Raw genomic sequence first — 22,861 nt, forward strand, 5'->3', positions numbered from 1 at the left:
ATTAAAAAATAAAAAGAGATTAACTCAAAATGAGTCATAGACCTAAATGTAAAACATAAAACTATAAGATTTGTAGAAGGTAGAAGGCAGGTGAATCTAGGTGACTCTGAATTGGATGATGGATTTTTAGATACAACACCAAAAGCAAGTGCCATGAAAGAAAAAGTTGGTAAGTTAGACTTCATTAAAATTTAAAACTTCTGCTCTGTGAAAGACAATGTTAAAAGAATGAAAAGACAAGCCACGGACAGAGAAAAAATATTTGAAAACACATGTCTGATAAATGACTGCTATCTGAAGTCTACAAATAACTCTTAAAACTCAACAGTGAGAAAACAAACAACCTAATTTTGAAAAGAGCAAAATGTCTGAACAGATACCTCACTGGAGAAGGTATACAGATGGCAAATAAGCATATGAAAAAAATGTTTTAACATCATACGTCATTAGGGAATTACAAATTAGAACAACAGTGAGATACCACAACAACGCTATTAGAATGACAAAGCCAAAATACTGGCAACACCAAACATTGACTAAGATGTAGAGCAACTGGAACTCTCATTCCTTGCTGGTGGGAGCGCAAAATGGTACAGCCACTTATGGAAGAGAATTTGGAAGGCTCTTTCAAAGCTAGCCATAGTCTTACCATATGATCCTGTAATAGCCCTCCTAGGTATTTATTCAAATGAGCTGAAAACTCATGTTCACATAAAACCTTACACATGAATATTCACAGCAGCATTATTCGTTACCACCAAAACTGGAAACCATCAAGATGCCCTTCAATAGGTAAATGGGTAAACAGTGGGACATCTATACAATGGAATATTATTCAGTGTTAAAAAGAAATGAGCAATCAAGGCCTACAAATGGCACGGAGGAACCTTGAACGCATATTGCTAAGTGCAAGGAGCCAACCTGAAAAGGCTATATACTAAATGATTCCAAATATTTGACCTTCCGGAAAAGATTTTGCTGCTCAGTAAAAGATCGGTGGTTGCCAGAGGTTTTAGGGGAAGTCAGGAGAAAGTGACCTGTGGAAAACAAGGCATTTTCAGAGCAGTGCAACTATTTTAAATGATACTGTAGTGGTGGGTGCACTGGCATCCATCACAACAAATGGCATGACAGATTTGCCAAAATTCTTAGAGCTCTCCAACACAAAGGGTGAGCTCTAACATACACGATGGGCCTCAGTTGGTATACAGCAACACTGGTTCCTCAGTTTATAGCAAATGTACCCCACTGACGCTAGCAATACAGGAAACTGTTCATAATACAGAGATACTAATAACAGAGGAAACTGTGTGCAGGAGGAAAGAGAGTATATGGGGACTCTCTGTACTTTCTGCCCGATTTTCTATAAACCTAATACAGCTCTAAAATAGTGTCTATTCATTTAAAAAGTGAAATAAAATAACAGCACTGCTCTACAGTGAGACAGGGAAACAGAAGGCTGAGAATTTTCCCCCATAATTTCTCACAGAAGTCCTCTCTCTCTGCAGACTGCTGAACTCATCAAATTTTTCATAGCACAATAAAGGGAAAATTACCTTAGGTGAATCTCAGACTTCAATCTTGACAGACTCTGGACCTGGACCACAGCCATGTACACAACTGTTGTGCAAGAAACCTGGATGACTAAGAGAGTATCAAAGCCACCACCTAGTAGGAAAAATATCCACCATTTTTCATTATTTTATTTCATCTTCACAATGTTCTGTGTCTTGGGTTGTAATATAATCCTCTTAAAGAAAAAAAAAAAAAAAGACCTTCAGAAGGAGACTGATTTCCTCAAAGTTAAATAGCAAATTATCATGAGAGTCAAGTTTCAAACTCTGACCTATTACATCCCAATACTTGTGCTCTTTCCATTGTGCAAGCTTTTTTCTCAGTTCTGCGGGAATTCTCTTCAGTTGTAACCCGTGATTTTGTGGATGTGATGTTTCAGATTGGTACAATGTACTCAAAACATTTTTCCAGCAAAAATATTTACATGTCTTCTTCAAAAATTAACCTTCTCATGACTGGCTTGTTTGTTGGTAATACATCTGAATGCCAACTTGATGACTTCCAAACATGCCCTTGAGCCAATCAAACGTAAACTGCATCTTGTTATTTTAGGGCATGAGAGACAACAGGCCACAGCTATCATGGGAACAAGAAAAGGTCAAGATGAAAACAAGTCAGTTGTCTGTTGGGGATCCAAAATGGTAGGATATTTTTAAAGAAAGAAGTGGGTAAAGAAATCAAGCAGTAATGTCCAGAAGAGACAAGCAAAACACAAAACAAAACAAAAACAACAACCACAACAACAATAAAAAAAAAAAAGAATCAAGAGGTCCACCCACAGCGTAAGATGAACAATCTAGAAATAAACAGTGATAGAGCGGATGAAGGCAAAGCTCCAACCAGCAGGAAGATGCACTGAGCTACTGTGAGCTGAGCTTCTGAGCTAGGCCACCTCATCCCTGGGACTTCCACACAGTTCCTGAGAAGAGTTGTTTTAGAGGCTGAAACCCATGGGACTCAGTGGGCTGCAGTGAGCACATGGAGAGGAGGGCGGTCCTTTGATATTCCTTTTTTCCCTAATCATAAGAACAATGATACTTGTAAGATTTAACTGTGTGCCAAGCACTATGCCCAATTATAATACATTGTCTCACATAGGGATCAAAGAAACCCAGTGAAAAAGACAGCATTATCTCCATTTTACAGATGAGAAAACTATCTCCAAAAGCTTAAACAACTTTGAGGGGAGGGTGTAGTTTCAGTGGTAGAGTGCATGCTTTGTATGCATGACGCTCTGGGTTCGATCCCCAGTACCTCCATTGAAGTAAATAAACTGAATTACCTCCCCCGAAAACAAAAATCCAAACAAACAAACAAACAAAAAAACCCAAAACCAAAATAAATATTATTTTTTTAAAAGCTTAAACAACTTTCTAATAATAAGTATGAACAAAGACTCAGATGCAAGTCCTATTGAGTCCAAAATCGATGATCCCAGCCACTGTAACATGCTGCCTTGCTGCTAAATATTGGGTGGTGATAAAAATACTACTCTCTTAAATTTTTTAAAGATCTATTTCATTCATTTTGGCAATATTATTTTTCTTTCTTTTTTCTGGGGTGGGGTGGGGGAAGGTAATTACGTTTATTTATTTATCCTTGGAGGAGGTACTGAGGATTGAACCCAGGAACTCATGCATGCCAAGCAGGTACCTTACCACTCGAGCTATACCCTCCTGCAACACTTTGATAGTATTAATGGCCACAGTTCAAATGGGGTGGCCCCTTGTGGAAATGAAGCTTCAAGCTGGTGGAAAGCGCGGCAGGGTTGCAAGGCTGTTCCGGGTTGGTCAAGTCTTTATGTGACGCAGTAGAGACCCTGCTGGTGAGGCCAACCACTCTGGCAGCATCAAGAACCCCAACATGTTCCCCTTTTGTGCCCCCAGCACCAAGTACCGGAGCTGCCTGGAACTTAGCAAGTGTTTAACAGATGCTTGATAAAGGGATGATAAAGCTATATTATTAGCATTGTAGATGAGAGAATGAACTCAAAGTCAAATATACTGGTATTCAAATCCTGGGTCCACCTACTGCTTATTCAGCGTGCGACCTTGGTCAAGCGTTACAATCTCACTGTATGACCTTGGTCAAATAATACAATCTCACGGAGCCTCAGTTACTTTGTCCATAACATGGGCCATCATACTATCTACCCCACATTATTAGAATGATCAAAATGATACTAGATATTTAAAGCATTAAGTACAGTGTTTGCTATATAGAAAGTAACCAAGAGTAACTCCTGCTTCCTCGGCTTCTCCTCATCACCTGTTGTTTGAAAGATTTTAAAAAAGCAAACTTGTCCATTTAATAACCCAGAGATTACAGCAGTTTTAACATTAAAATATATCTTCCTATTTTTGATATTAATATACCTATCGTATTTAAGGTATTCATTTTGGAATATCTTGGATGATTTTCTCAGTGAACGTTAAACGACTTGAGTAGCAAAAGTAATCTCCTTTGCAAATTAGAATCCCTGTCTTACAAATCTGGTATCTGTTCATCCTTTGAATTCCGTCAATCCTCAGTTCTTCAGGTTGTGGCCATTTTATGAAAATCTCAGCAAAACCAGGCTCCGATTTGTCAGTTGCACTTCATAGATACAAAGGTGCACAGATAAAATCTATTAGGCCGGCAGGGCACCCATTAATGCTCCAGTGGCAGTAATTAAATCCGGATGGGAAAATAGCTACAAATATTTCCCCAAAACTGAACCAGATGTTTTGGCAACTGGATGAAGGCACAAACCTGAAACACTCCACATGCCACGGAGAAAGGCTCTTCAGAAGCGGCCCTTCTGTGAGCCGTGGGCTGAACACTGTCTTAGCCTGCAGGCAACATTAGGTAAGAGCAAAAAGACGCACCCTGCATCCCCGCCCTGTGCGTAGCTGCAGTCCATCCGAGCACACAGACAGACAATGGGCGGAACCGTCCCTTTATTCAAAGCCCCTGTAATAATGAAGCCAAATGACGAACGCATTTATATTTCCACGTGTGCGGCCCCCATCAATTCACAGTAGTGCTCTGACTTCGTCATGCCTCATAGATCATCTTTCTGGGTAGCTTACACAGGATACAATTTCCTAATTAATAGGCAGTAAAAATATTAATTATCACCATATTCATTTAGTGTTCAATTAACAAATGAAAACTTAAAATGCATTTCCACGGCTGGCCAAAAATGACCCTAGGGACCCCTAAATAGTCGATAGCATTTTAATTTTTATTTCTATCTTTAGATGGTTGCTTTTTTTTTTTTCTAGCTTGCTTCCCTTAAGACACCCTGTCTGGCCTATTTCCCCTTTCAGCACATCATTTAAATATCTTGACAAAAATATTTTCCAGGGAGACAGAGCTCACTCCTGTCCTGGCATGTATATCTACCATGAAGCTATCATGATATCCTGTCCTGAAATGAGATGAGAAAATTTATTTGATCCGTGGATACTTAATAACGGTGGCGTTGGTTTCCATCAGCAAGGCCAGCAGCAGAGGGTAAGAGGAGACCACAATCAGCCGGACTTTAATTCAGCGCAGGGTGCCACCTCCAACATCGGGAAGGCAGAAATCAGCAGCCCACTAGCCACTGCATCCGCACGGCGCAGCGGAGCACGGCAGAGTGACACCGGCTACCATCTCCTGAGGCTGGTGAACTTCGTTCTGTCAAGACAATTGCTGCCCTGATACCTATCTTATTAGTGTTAATTTCTCTCCAGTGTTAAGGAGGTTAACGACACTGTTATTTTCTCTGCTACTAAGCTTTACTGCCTGTCTGCAGGATCCTACAAGTAACCTCAGCAGAGGAAGGAATCACAGAGAAAACCTGCTTGAACCATAAATAAGCTTTAAAAAGAACGTGTCCTTCAGAGAGAGGAAATAAAGCAATATAATGTTAATTGTGGAGATTATGGAGGAAACATTTTTCATCTATCCAAACAGACAGCATAATGGTCACACGTTCCTTAAAACACAGTATTACACAAAATCCTACTTTAAGGACTAAAGTGATACTTTCAAGCCATTCCCATTGGTTCAAACTGAAATTCACTAAGAGTTAGAGATACTTCCTAATTAGCCTTCCTAATTTTTTTTGCTTTATTTCTGTGTCAAACACTCCTTCATAGACCTGAGCCTCCCACAGTGGAGAGGCACAGGTAGGAAACACATTAGCTTAACTCTCTTGGTACCAACAAACATATATTCTAAATCCAAGAATGTCCTCAAGTGATCAGCTGTGTGATCCTTCTGTCTCCCCCTCCACCGTCCCCACACCCTTACCCCAGCTCATGATTTGTATTGTGATTTGTTGATCTGATCAAAGCTAATTTGTTAAAATATATGTGTATAAGGGTCCATAGAATTATAAACACAATTTACAAAGTTAATTTAAAAGTATCATCTAAATAACTAGAGAGACAGGTTGGAGTCCTCAGTAGCTCTATAATTTGATGACTCTCATTGAAAACACTGTTCTTGAAATTCATTGGGAGATAATCAGTTCATTATTATATAGTTAGACTTTCTTTTTCCTTGTCAAATCCTGACCCTTTAGCATGATTTTTAAAGTCCACCCACAGAGAGAAAAAAAATTGCTATTTATGAATTTTTACCAACCAACAAATCCCCTAGTACCATATAGCAAGTGATTCCTGGTGTAAACTGCAGTGAAAAGTGAATAAAAAAGTTAACTCACCTCTCAGGATTTTAATATTCTTTCACTTGAGAAACAATGTTGAGCTGGTTGAAGCGAGTGTTAAAATGTTTTCATGGAGTCTTATGACTTACACCGATGGAGCATAAATGTAGACCTTAACCCACCTGAGGTCCAAGCCGTTGCTGAGGTCAGATTCATCTCTTTCAGATATCTGTCCTTTTAGAAAAAAAACAAATCACTTTTTTTCTTGCATGTCTTCACCCCCTCTTGCATTGTATTACCTGTGCTTCTCTGTCAAAGTTCCTTCCAATGGACCTTAAACCTGCAATTCAATCACCCTGTGAGTGTTAACAGTGTATAGAAGTTAGTGGGAAACAACAAAGATGAACTGAAATGTAGATGAAGTCAGCTGGGTTTATTCATTAGCTATGTGATTTACTCTTTTTCACCGCCCTTGCAGAAAACAATTTAAACTTTCATATGCTTTATCAAAACTAGAAAGCCTTTTGTGTCACAGACTTCTGGGATGATTCTTAAATTATCAAAATTATAAATATTAGCTCTATGAATCCCAGTAGCCACACACAGACACACATATGTATATATAATTTTTCCCCTGATCTTTTGACAGATGACTCCTTGAGTCATCTATATTTTTTATTATCCATTCCATATGGACAATGGTTCCCATTGCATATGGAAATTAACAGAAGTTGTAATGGAAGAGGAAAAGATTTGGCCAACATTAATTCAGTATCTACCAGGTACTTTTTTTTCTTTTTTTTTAACATTTTTTTTTCAATTATAGTCATTTACAATGTTGTGTCAAATTCCAGTGTAGAGCACAATTTTTCAGTTATACATGAACATACATGTATTCGTTGTCACATTTTTTTTCATGGTGAGCTACCACAAGATCTTGTATATATTTCCCTGTGCTATACAGTATAACACTCATAGACATAGAATACAGATTTGTGGTTGCCAAGGGGGAGGGGGATGGGAAGGGATAGACTGGGAGTTCAAAATTTGTAGATTCTACCAGGTACTTTAGACTCGTGGCTGGTATTACAATGAGAAGAATATATACACTCATCCTCAGTGAACACACAGGTACTAAAACTCGGAGAAGCTGAGTACTTGTAAGGATTGAACAGCAACTAATAGGGATGGAAATGACTTCAAAGTCTGTGCTCTTCATGCTGTATCTCTCTGCCTCTAGGTCTGGGCACCTTGTGTTTTTGTGCCCCACCCTGGGAGGCAACCAACATCTCCAGGCGAAACATTAGTCTAGACACAAATATTTCATCCATTATGACATTGGTCGTGAACTCTGAGCCCCTAAAGGAATCTGTTTGGGTTGTGAGTCACTGTGTTTGGAAAGCTATCCACATGTCCCGAGTGAAAAATTAGAGATACAAAGATTAACTTAATCATCCCCATTAGAACTATGTTTTGTATGGTATATTTTTCCTATTGTCAGCTCCAGTATGGTGGACTATGCTGTCTCCAAGCAAGATCATGCTCTCAGCACTCAAAGTCCCGGGCAAGGGGATCAGACTGGCTGAGCTTAAGTCATCTTCACTTCCTTCCATCTGGCCTCCATGGGATGGGGGGGAAATTGAACAGATTTTTCAGTCGTGACCCAGCCTCCCACCCAGAGTCATGTAGCAGAGACTCACCAAAACCAGAAAGGCAGTTCTTCTGCTAAGCAGGCAAAAAAAAAAAAAGGACAAATATCCACCACAAGTAGCCTTTAAAGACTCTCCAAAATGGTTCTATTCACCATAAATAATATTCATTTCTATTTTTTATTTGATTGAGTGACAACATGGAGAAATGAACAGAGCTTTCTTTAATTCCTCAGTCTCTAAGTTTGTTTTTTCAGTACTTTTTATCAGATATTTGTTTTTCACCAGTATTACCAATGGCCAGTGTGATATGAGAAAGAATTTCTTAGAGTTCAATTTATACCTCTTTTCCTTATTGCAACTTGAAAACATGAAGAAATAGTGCTCCTGGAAAAATTAAAACCCAAGAGGGAGTTGTGACCTGATGGAGCTAAAGCCAAGAGTCCTGCTTTCGTATCCATGTTCTACCACCTACTCTGAACTCACATCACTGCTCTGAGTCCATCCCCCTCATTTGTGAATTAGGGCTGGTAATGCCCTAGTGGGATGTCTCTCAGGGTGAAACTTGGTAGTAACCAGCAGACAGTAAGCACTCAATGTTTATTTAAGCTACATGTTTATCTTTTGTAGGATTGGTTATAAGCTATTAATCATCACAATTGCCTCCCATAACTACTTTAAGCTCTTCAGAGCAACTCAAGATCCTAAGTATTATAGACTGGTATTTCAGGATAGGGTTGCCTTGGCTGGGTTCTAGAACTTCAAACACAACTGTAAATCAAATTCATCTCAAACCTTTAGATTATTGAGGTCCTCTCAAAATGAACTTATCTTGCCCTGGGAACCTTCATCAATTGATAAACCATCCTAGTCAGGATTCCTAGTGTGTGTGAAGCATTTGGATGGGCTATGGGTGTAGAAGGCAGGCACACAGACGTGTAAAGCACACATCCTGTCCTCCTGGGAGCTAATGATTTCGTTGAGGAGCAATGGGCAGAGGCAGAGATGAATACACCCAAAGCAACAGTAAGTTAGTGACACATCTGAGTACACTAACCAAAAGGCTGTTTGAGCTCAAAGATTCAATGATCATTAGAGTGGCTAGAGCAGGAAAGAGGGAGGTTAGAGTTCGTGGAAAATGTTTGTTCTTGAGAAGAAAGTTACAGGAAGAATAAAATTTGAATAGGAGAAGAGAAAGAAAGAGAAGTTTAGCCAAGTAATACAGGATAAGCTAAAGCAGGATGGAATATGATTGTTTTAGTCTGTGCTGGGGAAAACTTTTTTTTAACACCCGGAGCTTTCAGTGAGCCAGAGAAATCCGTGGCTTTCCCCATTTCCCCCCTCGACAGTGAATTTCCCATCTTCTTCTTTTACACCTGAAAATTAGAATTGATGTGTCATCTGGTCCCATAACATTCTTGGTAACTTCTCTGATTTTGAATTAACATATTGATTATAACCATCAAACTGTTTTGAATCCTATTATGACACTTTATAAAAATTCTCTTTTCCAGTTTCATGAAGGTATGTCTCAAATTGCCCAGTTTTTTTTTAAAAAAAATTATTTCCCCCTAAATGGTTCTAGCATCCCTGGAGACTTGCCATGCTTACCTCCCCCAGGACTTTCCTGAGTCTCTGAGCTCCCTCATCCACACAGAGCAGAAAGAGAGTATTCCGCAGGGACGCTTAACATTTACAATATGGAAGGCAGCTCAGGGGCTTTAATTTAGATACCAGGAGGGTTCTTAACAAACAACACTTTGTGAGCCTCGGTTTGAGATGTTATTTTTATGATGCCAGCTATGGTAATTGTGCTGTCCCTGGAGTATTAGAAGTAGGTGTTTAATCACAGTGATTCAGCCCATCATTGTTAGCCTCGGTGTTTATTGTCCTGACCTCATCAGATGACGGCTGATTGTTTTTCTCGGGAGAATCATCAATGTTTTTCCTTCTCTTGGTATGTTTTATTTTCCTCGCTTGGAATGTCTTCTTATTTTCTGTCCCATGGAACTTAAAGTCTACCTTTATCCTAAGTCCGGGAGATAGTCCCATTGAATGGGCTTGGGACGTCTGGCTATACTTACATGCTGCGTGTTAATTCCCAATCTCTCAACATCTCAGTCTTCAGGTTCTGAATTTACTTTCACACTATTTACATCTTTTTACCTTTAAAAAAAAAAAAATTGGTTTTGTGGAGTAATTTTGCCAGAACCGCTCCTTGGGTTAATGAAATTACACAACTTTTATTCTAATGGATTTAATCAAGACTCTCTGGGCCTTTGTTACAACAGCAAAGATACACTTAAAAGATGTCACAGACTTACTCTCACAGTCACAGAGCAAAAGTATACACTACAGTTGTTGGAGATGCTCTTAGATGAGGCTAGAACTCCATCAAGGTTTACTGTGTTGGTACTGGTGATAGAGGCTCTGAGACTCAGACAGGTGGCCTTGTTCAGACTCTCATTTAATAAACCCTAAGGAACCTGGAGTAAAAAAATCTGTATTCACAATTCAATTTGCCAATGGCCACCGATATACACAGAACAGTGACTGAGTGAAATAAGAGCAAAACTGAGGTCAGAGAAAGATGGTAAACAAAGACCAGAAGAAAATGGGTCGCTTTTACTTTAAATACCTCTCCACATTTCATTGGTTCACAAAAAAGGAAACTAATTCTGCTGTAAAATCTGAGTGACAGTCCGTCAATATTGGAAGAATTGGGAAGGAGGCTAATTTTAGCAGCTGACGGCACTTTCTAGAGCCTTTGCCCTCTGTATACATGGCATCCTCTGATCACTTTGAAACATCTGCTGAAGTTCAGGTCACATAAATTCAATGTTTCACTATCCAGAAAGTCTCTGAGAATCTTCTTTTTTTAATCGTTCTGTCTGCAAAGGCTGACTCAAAGGACTCCAGAAAAATCCGCTGCTTTATTTTGACAGTTTTTCATTGTTTTTATTATAAAGAGCAAGGTCTTGTTTAGAGGATGTTTCCAGGACAAATCTGCCATCCTTTTTTTATATTCTACTACTACAAAACCATATTTTTAAGAAAACATATCCATATGCATATTCATTAAAAATTCCACTAGTACAGAAGTATCTAACCAGAATGGATTTTCTATTATTCAATATTATTACTAATGTGCTTCACAGTTCCCTGCACTGCTGAGGCCTCTGCCCTTTGGCTAACATCACTATATTAAGATGTCAGATGTATCTGCATGTGACCTTGAACAGCCCATGAAGCTTCCTGAATCTCAGTTTCTGCATCTGTGAGATGGACATAAATAGTACCAGCTGCCTTGATGCTACGTAGCAGGATGTGGCCACCAAGTAAGAGAGATCCTGGAGAACTATGCCAGCCTGTCTTATGTCTAGGGATAGTGACTAGATCACCTTGGAGCAGACCTTTTTTATTCAAGGAAGAGTCTCCTAAATGTTTGTAGTTATGGAAATATAAGGTGAATAGATTCCTATTGTCTAGGACAAGAGGTGTAACAAAATCTGGCATGACTCAGGCAAGATTGCCTTTTCTTGAGACCTCTGATATAAAAAATTGGTCATTGTGGAAAAGCAAATCAATTTGCATAAGGAGTCTAGGGTCTTTGGGAAATGACACTGCAGGACCCACGATCCCTATTCACAGTGATGTGATGTAAAACAGACTTACTGGGAAGGGACCAGGGTAGCACTCAAGAGTCAGGGTCAGGGACGAGAAGATGTCAGTCTGGTACAGTGGTGGGCTTTGGGGCACAAGAGCTGAGCCATGAAGTATGAGCTAAGGACTCCAAATTTGTACCCAAAGTGGGTCATTACTGTGCCCTGGGGAAGGACAGAGAGAGCAAGGGCTTCCCAGCAGCAGTCGGCAAGCCTGCCCTTCAGATGTCCATGACTGGTCTTTAAAAGAAACACGCTGGGGTTCCAAGAAACAACAGATCCGATTCTCATTTTCTCTTCCTCTCCTCTTCTTTTTCCTTTTCCTCCTCCTTCTCTACCTCCTACTCTCTGACACTATAAAAAGTATGAAATTCCTTCCAACTAAATAGGCCCCAGTGCTTTTGGACAATTCTGAAGTGGTAGACGTCATAAAGAAAGCACTAGATTTCATGTGAATAATTCAGGTAAGCAAAGAAGCAAATGATTTAAAAAACATGTAGAGATGACTATATTTATACCTTGAGTCAGTAAAGAAGACCATCCTGTTTATAATAGTGAAAGAGTTCTAAAAATAGCAAATTCTGTATAAAGCATGAGGTTTTTTCCCCAGCTTTTGCCTGAGATCTTTTCCTGAGTCCCCGTGTGTTCCCAAATCATCCCAGATCATCTGAAGGGCTCTCAGAGATCAACCAAGATCTAAAATAAAAACGAATCTTCCAGGAAGTACTTAGCACTCTCCTAAACTCTTAAATAAGATGGTGTTAAGGGCATGTTTGAGACAACTTTAGACTAAGGAAGACGGTAAACTAATCAACTCCGAATTTCCACAGCAAAAGCTAAAACAAGCCTTTGTAATAGTCTCTCAGTTCCCATGGAAATGGTGGAAAAAAAAAAAATAGTAGGGGACAAGTAAATTACCACTGATGCCTGGGTCCTGCACCTGACCTCTGATGTGAAGTGGCTGCCAGCTCCTGTGTGTCCAGGGAAGAGACTCAACTTTGGGGTCTGGGGATTTCCGTTCTTAGCCAAGTTTTTGGCCTTGAGCTAGGTCCCCAGCTTCCTCCCCAAAACTGTACCACAGAGACCACCTTCCTTAGCCAAGGTCCTCTGGCCACACTTAAAAGGAGGCGTATTCCTTAAGCCTTCGGTATCCAGCCCAGCCCAGAACCATTTCTCTCTAGACAGCAATGTAACTTGTGTCTCTTTCCTATTTTGTGTTTTCCTTGTTCCCTTTCCTTACAAAACAGCATAACAATCCAACTCCCCTCCCCTAATATTTTCCACACCCATGATGCTCTGTTTCACCTACTCCCCAGTTCCAATTTCTAAAATCAATTTCCAGTACCTACAAGGTGTTCTGAAATTGTCTCCTTGGTCTTCTCAGCATAGCCTATGGTAGTGCCTGCATCATGTACTCCATAGATATTTTTGTTTGAATGAACTGTTTTTCATAATGAACCCAGTATATAAGATGTTGAATTGTTTAAGCCATTTAAGAATATTCAGGCTTGCTGTGCTATCAGTCATCTTCAGACACATTTACTGCCTTCACCCTTCTTTCATTTTCACTGCACCTCCTATTTCTGTATTATTATCAATAATAATGACTGCAAGATGTTGTGTGTTGATTTATTTATATGCCACCTGGTTATTTGTTCCACTAAAACTTAAGATGCCTTATAAAAATAGCTGAAATGTAGCAATATGACATACATTTAAAATAAGTTTTTTAGAAAGTCATAAAAACAAGAGTACAGAAGTAAAATGGGTTTTGAAATGAAGTGAATGCAAAGCTTCCTATTATAAGGACCTATCCAGCTGCTCCGGGTGGCTCATTAATTTGACTTGCAAGTTCCTAGCTACCAGCCCCAGAGGTAAACCTAATCGCTTTAACAACTCATAGTGTTTTAAGAGAAAAACAAAGAAGTAACTCAGAAGAAACAATTATTTGTGATGTTAAGATCAGACAGGAATGTCTCCCATGGGGGCCATTGAAGAGTCCAGTGTCATGCAGTGAACCACATCCCCACAGCAGCTTGAAGGGAGCACATAGAAGTTTAATTGGACTATTTGAATAGCATTCCCCACTGAAAGCCCACGGCATCTTTCCCAAGGACTGTGGAGTATAAACTTCTTGACGGGCCCCCTGTATAAATGATGTGGTGCAGACACACAGATCTCTGGTGATCTGACTTAACTCAGAAGTAAATATAAAGACCTAGAAGAACAGACACAGTGCATCACTCCCAAGAAATTTCCCTTAGAGGTTGCCTTTCTCCGCTGAGGTTTGATTTACAATTGGGTACCAACCGCTACCAAACGAGAAACCAGTCACTTGTCAGGCATCGTGTAGTTATACAGGATCCTCAGATCAACTCACGTGGTGGGTATTATTATTCATTTTATGCTAATGAGGGAGCTGAGGCTCCGAGAAGCTAAGTAACTGGCCTAAGGCCACCATAGCTGGAAAGTAAGGTGCCAGGAATTTGAAATTCAAGGCTTGATTCTAAACTCATACTCACTTTTTTTTTAATATGAAAAGTCTCAAACATCCAGAAAGACAGAGACTAATGTAATAAATGCTGTACACCCACCATCGAGACTTGACAGATGTTAACATTTTCCCTGCTCTAGTCAGGTACACCAGTAGCCTCCCCTTAGTGCCTCTTTGGTGTCTAAGAGATGGAGTAGACTAGACAAATGGATGATGGCCCTTTTTCCAACTACACCAGCAGAGAAATTTCCTGGCTGCCTTCTCTTATAAATCTCTAACTGTCTAAAATAGCTTGGGTTGCATTATTTAAAACACATTATTATTATTTTTCGCTTGGCTCACATGTAGGCACAGTTGGGGATGAAAACCTTAATACCGCCCCTGGAGAAGAAAAGGCTCAGTTCTTGGTTCTTCTGCCAACTTCTGATGAATGAAGCAGGTAAATGCCTGCTTCCCCATCTCCACCCTCCAAAGAACCCCTTGCGATTCAAAACAATGTGTGATCAGCCATTTTTTTTCCCCTTTGACTTGGCTGATCATGAATAGATGTGATGGGAAAATATCTCTTTCAAAGGAACCATTTTCTAGGGAAGTGAATCTTTTTATCTAAATTCGGTGGTCAAAATTTTAGTTTAAAACATTCAAGTGGCTTCAAGATCTCATGATCATGAGTTAAGTGTTGATCTGAAACACAATTTTCATCTTCTTCCATATCTTATTTAGTGTAGACATTCTGGGCAGCCACCAAAAAGTGAAAGAATTTTTCAATACCAAAGATGGCCTGAAGTTCAGAAATAAGAATGAAAAAGTCTTTAGTTGATTGAGCCCTTAAGTTATTCTTTAATACTATGCTGAGAGGCTAAAGACTCTTCCAGAGGCCAAAGACTTTTCTAGGGAAGAGCAGTAGCAGACACTGACAAAAATATACATATACATAAAATCTCTTCAAACTAGAGACATGAATCTGGATAAGGTGATGTATTTATTTGCTTCTATATTTAAATTTTTAAACAGGTCTGGCTTTATTCTCATAACTTTCATATGGACAATTACATCTAAATCACCATGAATTTAAAAACTGGTGGACACAATTAACGTTTGAGCTCTAGTAGTTCCGAGTTCCAAACTTCCCACTTATGGCATCCTGAAACTAACAAGAAGTATCAAAAACCATCTCCACAGAAGTCAATTTGCCGATCAAGTTCTGTACCAACTTCTCTCAACAAATATATGAAGTCCTTTTTATTTTCTTCTGCCAAATTTTAAAGATTGGCACTCAGGTCAAATTTTTAAAAGATTTGTTTTTAAAGCTCTCCCACAATTTGCTTGCATGCCCTTAAATAATTTTCTTTTAGATCCGTTTTTCTTCCCCTTTAGGCAGAAAATGCTTCAACTTTGCACCTAGAAATGATATACAGTGGCAGCCAGGGAGAGCACGCCTGTGTCTACTGAACCAGAGACATAATTATATGGATCATTTGGACAAAAAAAAAAAAAAATCCACCTCTTTTGTGTTTCCTGAAAATGTTAATTTGGAATCATAAATATTTGCAATTAGAAAGTCTTGAGTTGTCTTAATGATTGATTTTCCTTCATTTTTTAGAATTGCACACTGAGGCCAAAGAGTTTAAGTGGTTTGTCCCAAATTACACGACATGCCCGTGCAGTCAGCACTTAAAACAAGCCCCTTGACTCTCCTCATCACTTCATAAGGCCTGCATGGGGTGTCTGAATTTTGCAGACAATATTTCTGTTTTCCCCTTCTCCTCCCACCTTCTTCCTCCTCCTCTTCCCTCACCCTCTTCTTAAATTTTCTACTTTACCCTGGGTATGGGAGACAAAGATTCAGCTCTGGTTTGACTCATATTGAAATGATTTTTTGTAGCTGTTCATAAAGCATGAATCTTCTATCTGTTTTAAGATTCAGGTTTATTCCTCCAGTTCTCACAGAAGCAGCCACTGCCCTCCACTCTTTCTTTGACCCAATAAAAAAGATAGTAAAACCAGGCCAAATATTTTTAATACTATCCCTCTCCAAAAGTAGACACACACACACACACACTTACACATGGGCAACAAATCCAGTCACTGGAAGGCAATACAATAAAAGAGACAAAGAGAGTCTTTTGACAAGGCTGGTAAAAGTCTTATTTCATCACCAAGTTCACACTCCTGAACTCTGGTTGATCCTGCTCTAAAATCCTCCTGTTACCATTTCACAGTGCCCCTGCTCCAACTGGACATTGGATCTGGAGCACGACTCTGTCCATTAAGGACACTATTTCTGTAATCAAATACTAAGACAATATTAGCTCAGAGCGTACACAGGGTATCACTTTCTTGCTCTTCCTAAGTATTCATAGCTAAATGATTTATGGGCACCAAATGGATATAATGTCCCAGCATATATAACAGGACTAAGATTTAATGTGTTTCTTTTTCACTTTGTTTGAATAAAATCCCCCAAAATACTTTTAGCAAATGACCATTAATTATGTGCATTGTCAAATGCTCCTGGGTTCTAATAAGCAGGCTTCGGAATTTACAGTCCCCAGCTCTCTGTTGGAGCCCATAAATCCAATGTGGGTGACAGTACTCAATAAAGTGGCCCCATCACTGGAACAGAAGCCTCAAATGGTTCACATTTGGATACACCATGGATTTTTTCCCAATGCTCCTAACCCAAGCAGAAAATACCCTTTTCAGGATGTTATTTCAAAGTACCTCCCAGATTATCTAAAGTTGTTTTTTTTTTTTTTAATAGGACTCTATGACCCACTAGGGCTAAATCTGGCCTTAAGCCTGTGGATTTTATCAACTGCATCTTTTGGATGGATGGACTACCTGGGACAGAGATGAAAACCACAGTGGTTTCTAGGGGAATATTTATCAGCAAATATATTTTCCAAAAAATAAAGATTTTTAAAGGAAAAAAATGTTTAAATAGAGTTGTGACTTCATAGTTATTTTACTTAATCTTCAATGTCTTTGCAAATCCATTATGCACTTGGGATGTCAGAGGGGTCTACAAATTACCACGTTGTTTGAAGTTTGCTGCTTTCTGAAGTGGCTTTGGTCATTTATTTTCATAGAAATGTTATTTCTTCAACTTACAAGGTATGTAATAGGAAGGTCTTTTGAGACAGCTGTCTGAAAAGAAAGTGATTATCCACGTTTCTAAAGAAAGATGACTTGTTCTTTAGATGAAGTCCTCCAAGGGGCATTTAGCATTTTAAGAATATGAAAAGACCAAACTTCAGTTTTTGAAATCTGTAAGAGGTGTCCATGCAAAAAGAGAGAGATGCAGAGAAAATAAATGGAAAGATAAGCTGTTTTGATCTGAGGTAAGGGAGAAAAAAAATGCAGTGTACTTAGTCTCGAATTCTTTTTCATCTGAAGATCTCCAAATACTTTAGATTTAAAAGTGATACAAGAAGGTATTACTGTCTCCTTAGTTGAATAGCAGACTGAGAATTAAAGAAATATTTGAGCCTTCAGTTTAAGCTAGAATTAATGACTGAGTGTAGCAAACTAGATACTAGGGGAAGTGATGAATCATATCAAGACTTTTTTGTTGTTGTTCTGGAAAAAATCTGTCCTCTAAAGGTTTAAAGTATCTAAGAACAAGAAAATTCACACACTCCCCCTGCTTTTTAAATGCTGGGAAACTGTGGAACAAAATATCACAGGTGAACATCGCCACTAGAGAGAGCATCTAGAAGACATACTTCTAGTCGACCTCCAACCCAAACTAACATACAATGTGACACCATAGCAAAAGAGGGAAAGTCGTGCAGTGCAGCAAAAGAGAAAGAAAAAAAGGAAATACCAGCTGTCCAAAACGTTTAAAGAAACAAATGGAATAAAGAGTAAGAAACGAATGTAAGACCCCTAGAGCCAAACATAACAATTTGCATCTGGGGAAGCAGCACCAGTGGGGAGCAGAACACAGAGTTCTTGAGTCTCTGGTCAGGGCTTTCTCCCGTATGCAAGGCTAAACCCTTGTCCAGCTACAGTATACTGCAAACCACAAATTATCTTGGCCCATAGGTCAGGACTGCCAACCTTTGGCTAGAACCCAGCCTTCCGGCTTCTCTTTCCTGAACAACAGACCTTTCCTGGTTTCACTCAGGCATTGTTTTCTACATTGGTATCAACTTCATCCTCAAAGGAGAGACTCCTGTCCCTGAAACGGAGGGAGCTTATCTAACCAGCAAGGTACGGTTTACACATATTTGCTTTAAAGACACGGCAAACCTTCCCAGGCTGACAAAGAAGGGCTCCCCTCTTCAAGAAAGCAGTCTGCTCTGGTTTCCAGAACAAGATAAACGTCCTTCTCACAGCAGGCAGGGCTCCATTGCCATCATCTCCCCTCATCTTCAGGTCATTTGTCATTACCTGCCACTCCCTTTCTTTTTTCTAACTAGAGCTCAAAATAAGGAATGTCCTCATTCTTTGAAATTGCGTCTATTGTTCGGCCTTCTCTGTGCCCATTCAGGGCAGATTTGGGATTCTCTATATAACCTGCTTTTAAAGTCTGTAGCTGCATCGTTGTCTCGGCATCTTGCTTGGTTTTAGAGGGACTGTGTTAAAGTTATTTGGTGCACTAAGTCTTGAGGCTCAGCCACCATTGTTTTCTAAAAAGCATTTTGTTCCTGAGCCCTTTGATGGTAGAAGTTATTTATTTGGGTTTGAGGTTGTACTTTTAGAATGGGAAGAGGGGTTATGGGGGTCAGATGTCCCCATTAAGGAAGGAATTGCAACATTAAAAAAGAACACCACGGTAGGATTTATTATTTTCTGAGTGATTCACCCTTCCGGAAGGAAATATTTGCCTCTCCTGAGCAGAGAGAAATTGCTTCACAATGTGCACAATTGAAACTAAGGTAGAGAAACAAGATTAAGACTGGACATCTCTGGATTTAGATATCGCGAGTAGATTTTTTTTTTCTTTTGATTCTACATTAATGATCAAAAGCTGTACAGGGTCATGAGATGGGGCAGGGACGGGGTAGATAACTTCTCCAGGAGAACAGAGGATAATCCCGTTGTGAAGGTGAAAAAGGTACTTTAAATTCAAGGTTTCAGCTTTCTTACCTACGAAGCAGAAAAACCCTTCTGGTGTAAAGAGTTCAAATAGTGGTATCTGCCTGCAAAGCTTGAAAATGTTGATTTGTCTAGAAGGATAAGATCAGAACAATAATTCAGCCCCTCTTACGTGTCCCTCTAAAGCAGGGACTCGCTAACAAAAGCCCCTCAATATTTTGGCAAGTAGTCACATCTGGCAATTTCATTAACCCATGAGCTTTTCATTTGGAAATGGATGCAGATGTTGCAGGAGAATCTGTATTGGATCTGAAAGAATCTGGGTCCTTTTGGCAAAGCACTATTTTGTAGACCAACATCAGACCCTTTAGCCCCATCTACATGAAAGGGCTCAGATTTTGTTTCTATGTGATTTAAGCCCATTGAAAAGGCAGACTGCTTTTGCAATGTGTGTGCTCCATCCTGATGGGTCTGGAGATCATTGTTCTGCTGGCTCTTACAGACCACCCATAAAAAGAAAAGAAATGACCGTCCCTAGAGTTGAATGCAGAGTGTAAACTTTTACTACTTAATTAGATACCATATCCAAAAACTGGCTCTTCCCCACTGAATCGAATGAAAAGAAACAGAGATGAATCAGAAAGACCCAAGAAAGTGAGCTATCATATCGCCCTTCTCATCTTTGGAACAGATTATGTTTACAATGACTCTAACCAATAAAATATCCAACACTTGAAAAACTCCCTAGAAAAGCAGATTGTGTAATTGTTATTGTTAATTCGATCTAGTTCTTACAAATCCTCAACGAAAAGAAAATTTTGTCCATTTGGAGTTACTAGGTATTAACAACCCACCCTCTTGTATTCTGGTTTCCAGGGGATTCCAGGAAGCAAAGGAAGTACTTCTATTGCTCACACACCATCTTCCCTAACCTTTAGAGATATGTGATCCTGCAGCTCAAGACATATGGGGAGAGAAGCTGCTACTGGGTTCACCTAATCCCATGGCCTGTCTTACTCCCCTGCTACTTTTGATGGATTCAAATCAGACCCCCGTTTAGAAGCTGTGTGGCTTTGGGCAAATCATGTAATCAATCATTTAGTTTCCTCCTCTGGAAATGGCTATAATAGTGCATACTCAATGGGTTATTTTAGGAAGCAAATGAGATTATCTACGTAAAGTTCTTACCGTGGTAAGTGTTCAGAAATTGCCACGTGCGTGCTTTGAACCACTATCACTTATTCTTTCTTCATGCCTCACTGTATCTCCCACTTCCGGTACTCAGACCTTCAGACTCTTGACCGCAAAACAGTGATTTCCTATGAACCCATTTCAGAGCAAGTGATGCAGTCCCAGAATTAGGCCATGGGAACCTTGACATGACCCTGCACCCAAGAACCTGGGGTCAAATTTTTTCATCCTGCACACCTCCCCTAAAGCTCAGAACAACTCTATGACATGAACACACACACCCACAGTAGGTACCCACACTGACTTTCAGGGAGTTGTGCTTTAAATTAGATGACAGATTGCTCAGAAGACTTTTGAGCTTGTAGATCACTTTGAAAAACTCAAAGAAAAGCTCATGAGAATCAACTCTACAAAGACAGGCACAATTGTCATGGCTGCAACCAGACCCGTTTGAAACACTAAGGGTTTTGAATGTGAACTGAATTAATTTTCTCTCTGATTCTATAATGCTATAAAGGCACAAGGTCTGTTACTATCTTCTGCACTATATTATCAGAGCCATATATCTTAAAAATAATAAAATAAAACTCCCCATTACCAATAGCAATAATTTAGGACCCATCCAGTGTTCCCTGTAGATAATGCATCTGGTTTAAAAATCACCTTTAAGAAATAGCTAGTGGCTGCTGAAATCCTGTCAGACGACTCTAATTTTCTTTTATGACAGTGTCAGACTTGCTATATTGCAGGAAAGTGATCTACATAATATAGATGCTTGATGCCTGCACAAATTACGCGATCAGCAAATTTAGCGTGAAAAAATAATCTCTCGAGTGGGTGCAGAAACAGCAGAAGGGAATTAGAGTGTAGCTACCCCCAAGAGAAGCTAAGAAGAGAGGATTTACAGTGTCCTAGGGCTGGAGCAGCCTCCGTTTCAGTGTGGGGGAATGGAAGTTCATACATCAGCATGTACTGGAGGGTCATTAAATATTCAAATATCTGGACCCCAGTCCTTGACCTGTGGAATCAAATCTCCCAGAGTGATTTGTATGCATTCTCAAAATTGGGCTTTATTCCCTAATGAGGAAAGTCCAAGAAATAGGGAACTTTTGGCACATGCTGAGGTTAAACTGGAATGTATTTTATTTATCGGTAAGGGGAGAAAGACCTGAGAGACCCCGAGGCTCTTCCAGAACCCAGGTGCCGCTGCCTCCTCCTCCTCCTCCTCCTCCTCCTCCCCCTCCCCCTCCTCCTCCTCCTCTCCTCTCTTCAGCTACTCCTCCTCTGAGGCTTACCAGAGTGAGAGTGAGGACCAGGATTTTCAGGTATAGTTTCAAGGCAGTGTAAAGTAATGGGAAAAGCTCTCAGCTTGGAGACATGGAATGACTATGGAGGTTCCATTCTTTTGTGTGGCCTTGAATACGTTACTGAATCTTCTGAGCTTCAGCTGTCTCCCTGGCGATGCAGAAATAATCATATTGGTTCTTTATATGGGTTGATGTTCAGTTCACATCCAAAACCCTTAGTATTTCAAGCATGTCTCGTTGCAGACTTGATCACCATGCCTGTGTTCGAGTTGATTCTCATGAGCTTTCTGCTGAGTTTCTCAAAGTGATCTACAGGTTTAAAAGCCTTCTGGGCAAACTGCAGTCTAGTCTAAAGTGAAGTTCTCCACAAGTCCGTGTGGAGATCTAATGAGAGAGTGTGTATTTGTGTTTGTGTATGTGTGTTAATACGTTACAAAGGAATCAATAAATAAGCATCGAAGTGTAATCATGAAAACGCCTGGGAAAGTTTTCTGAGATTATTTCCTACTAGAAATATAGACAGGTTGCCTATATAATATAGCACATAATGACATATATATGTGGTATGTATGTATATAGTAATACATGGGTAAACGTTTAAGTAGCTCTTTGAGGGGAAAGGCACTAGATGTAATGTTTGCCAATTTCCATGGTGTAAATATTACCACAAAGGCTGATGTGGCTACCAGATGTGACTGAACACACATAATCTGCTTTTCTGAGCTGGCAGGCTCTAGCATACTCCTGCCATACTTCTCTCAATTTTTCTTAGTCAACGAGAAGGATTTAACTAGCTGACCTCAAAGGTGTTTGAACATTTAACATTATGCTTCTCTATTTACATGCACACTATAATTAATTGATACAGCCTGAGCAGGATAGTTGGTGGTCCACAGTGCCCTTAATCCTAGTGAAAGTAAAAAGTTTCTCAAAGCAGAGATTTAAAGGCCACCACACAAATTTAGCACTTTGAAATCCACTGCTTCTCCCAGGGTTTCTCATCCCTTATACTTGCAGAAATGGATTTTCAACTGGTCCGTTTATCATTGCCATCACTTCTTCTTGTAGGATCTGCCTATGTTTATGTAAGATTTTTTTTTTCCTTCAGAATGATTTCCTCTGTTTCAGATGTCAAAATCAGAAATTTTATTCCATGCCCCACCAAAAAGAAAAGGAGGACAAAAGTTAATTGTATCTGAACTGAAGTGTAACTGTGGCCCTATTAAAGAGGTGTAGTTATAGGCTATTGATCGCAGCGCACAGGAAAGGGTTGCCATGTAAAGTCAAGAGGTTAATGT

The 22,861-nt window shown here is 39.6% G+C and overlaps 1 non-coding gene across 1 annotated transcript; it reads left to right on the plus strand.

Moving 5' to 3' along the window:
• Window positions 1-2,760: 2,760 nt before the first annotated feature.
• Window positions 2,761-2,834, plus strand: TRNAT-UGU (transfer RNA threonine (anticodon UGU)). Its single transcript has one exon. It is a non-coding gene; the product is annotated as a tRNA-Thr (tRNA).
• The last annotated feature ends 20,027 nt before the right edge of the window (window positions 2,835-22,861 follow it).

This window comes from Camelus dromedarius, chromosome 4, assembly GCF_036321535.1.
Source record: "Camelus dromedarius isolate mCamDro1 chromosome 4, mCamDro1.pat, whole genome shotgun sequence".
Classification (NCBI taxonomy): Eukaryota; Metazoa; Chordata; class Mammalia; order Artiodactyla; family Camelidae; genus Camelus; species Camelus dromedarius.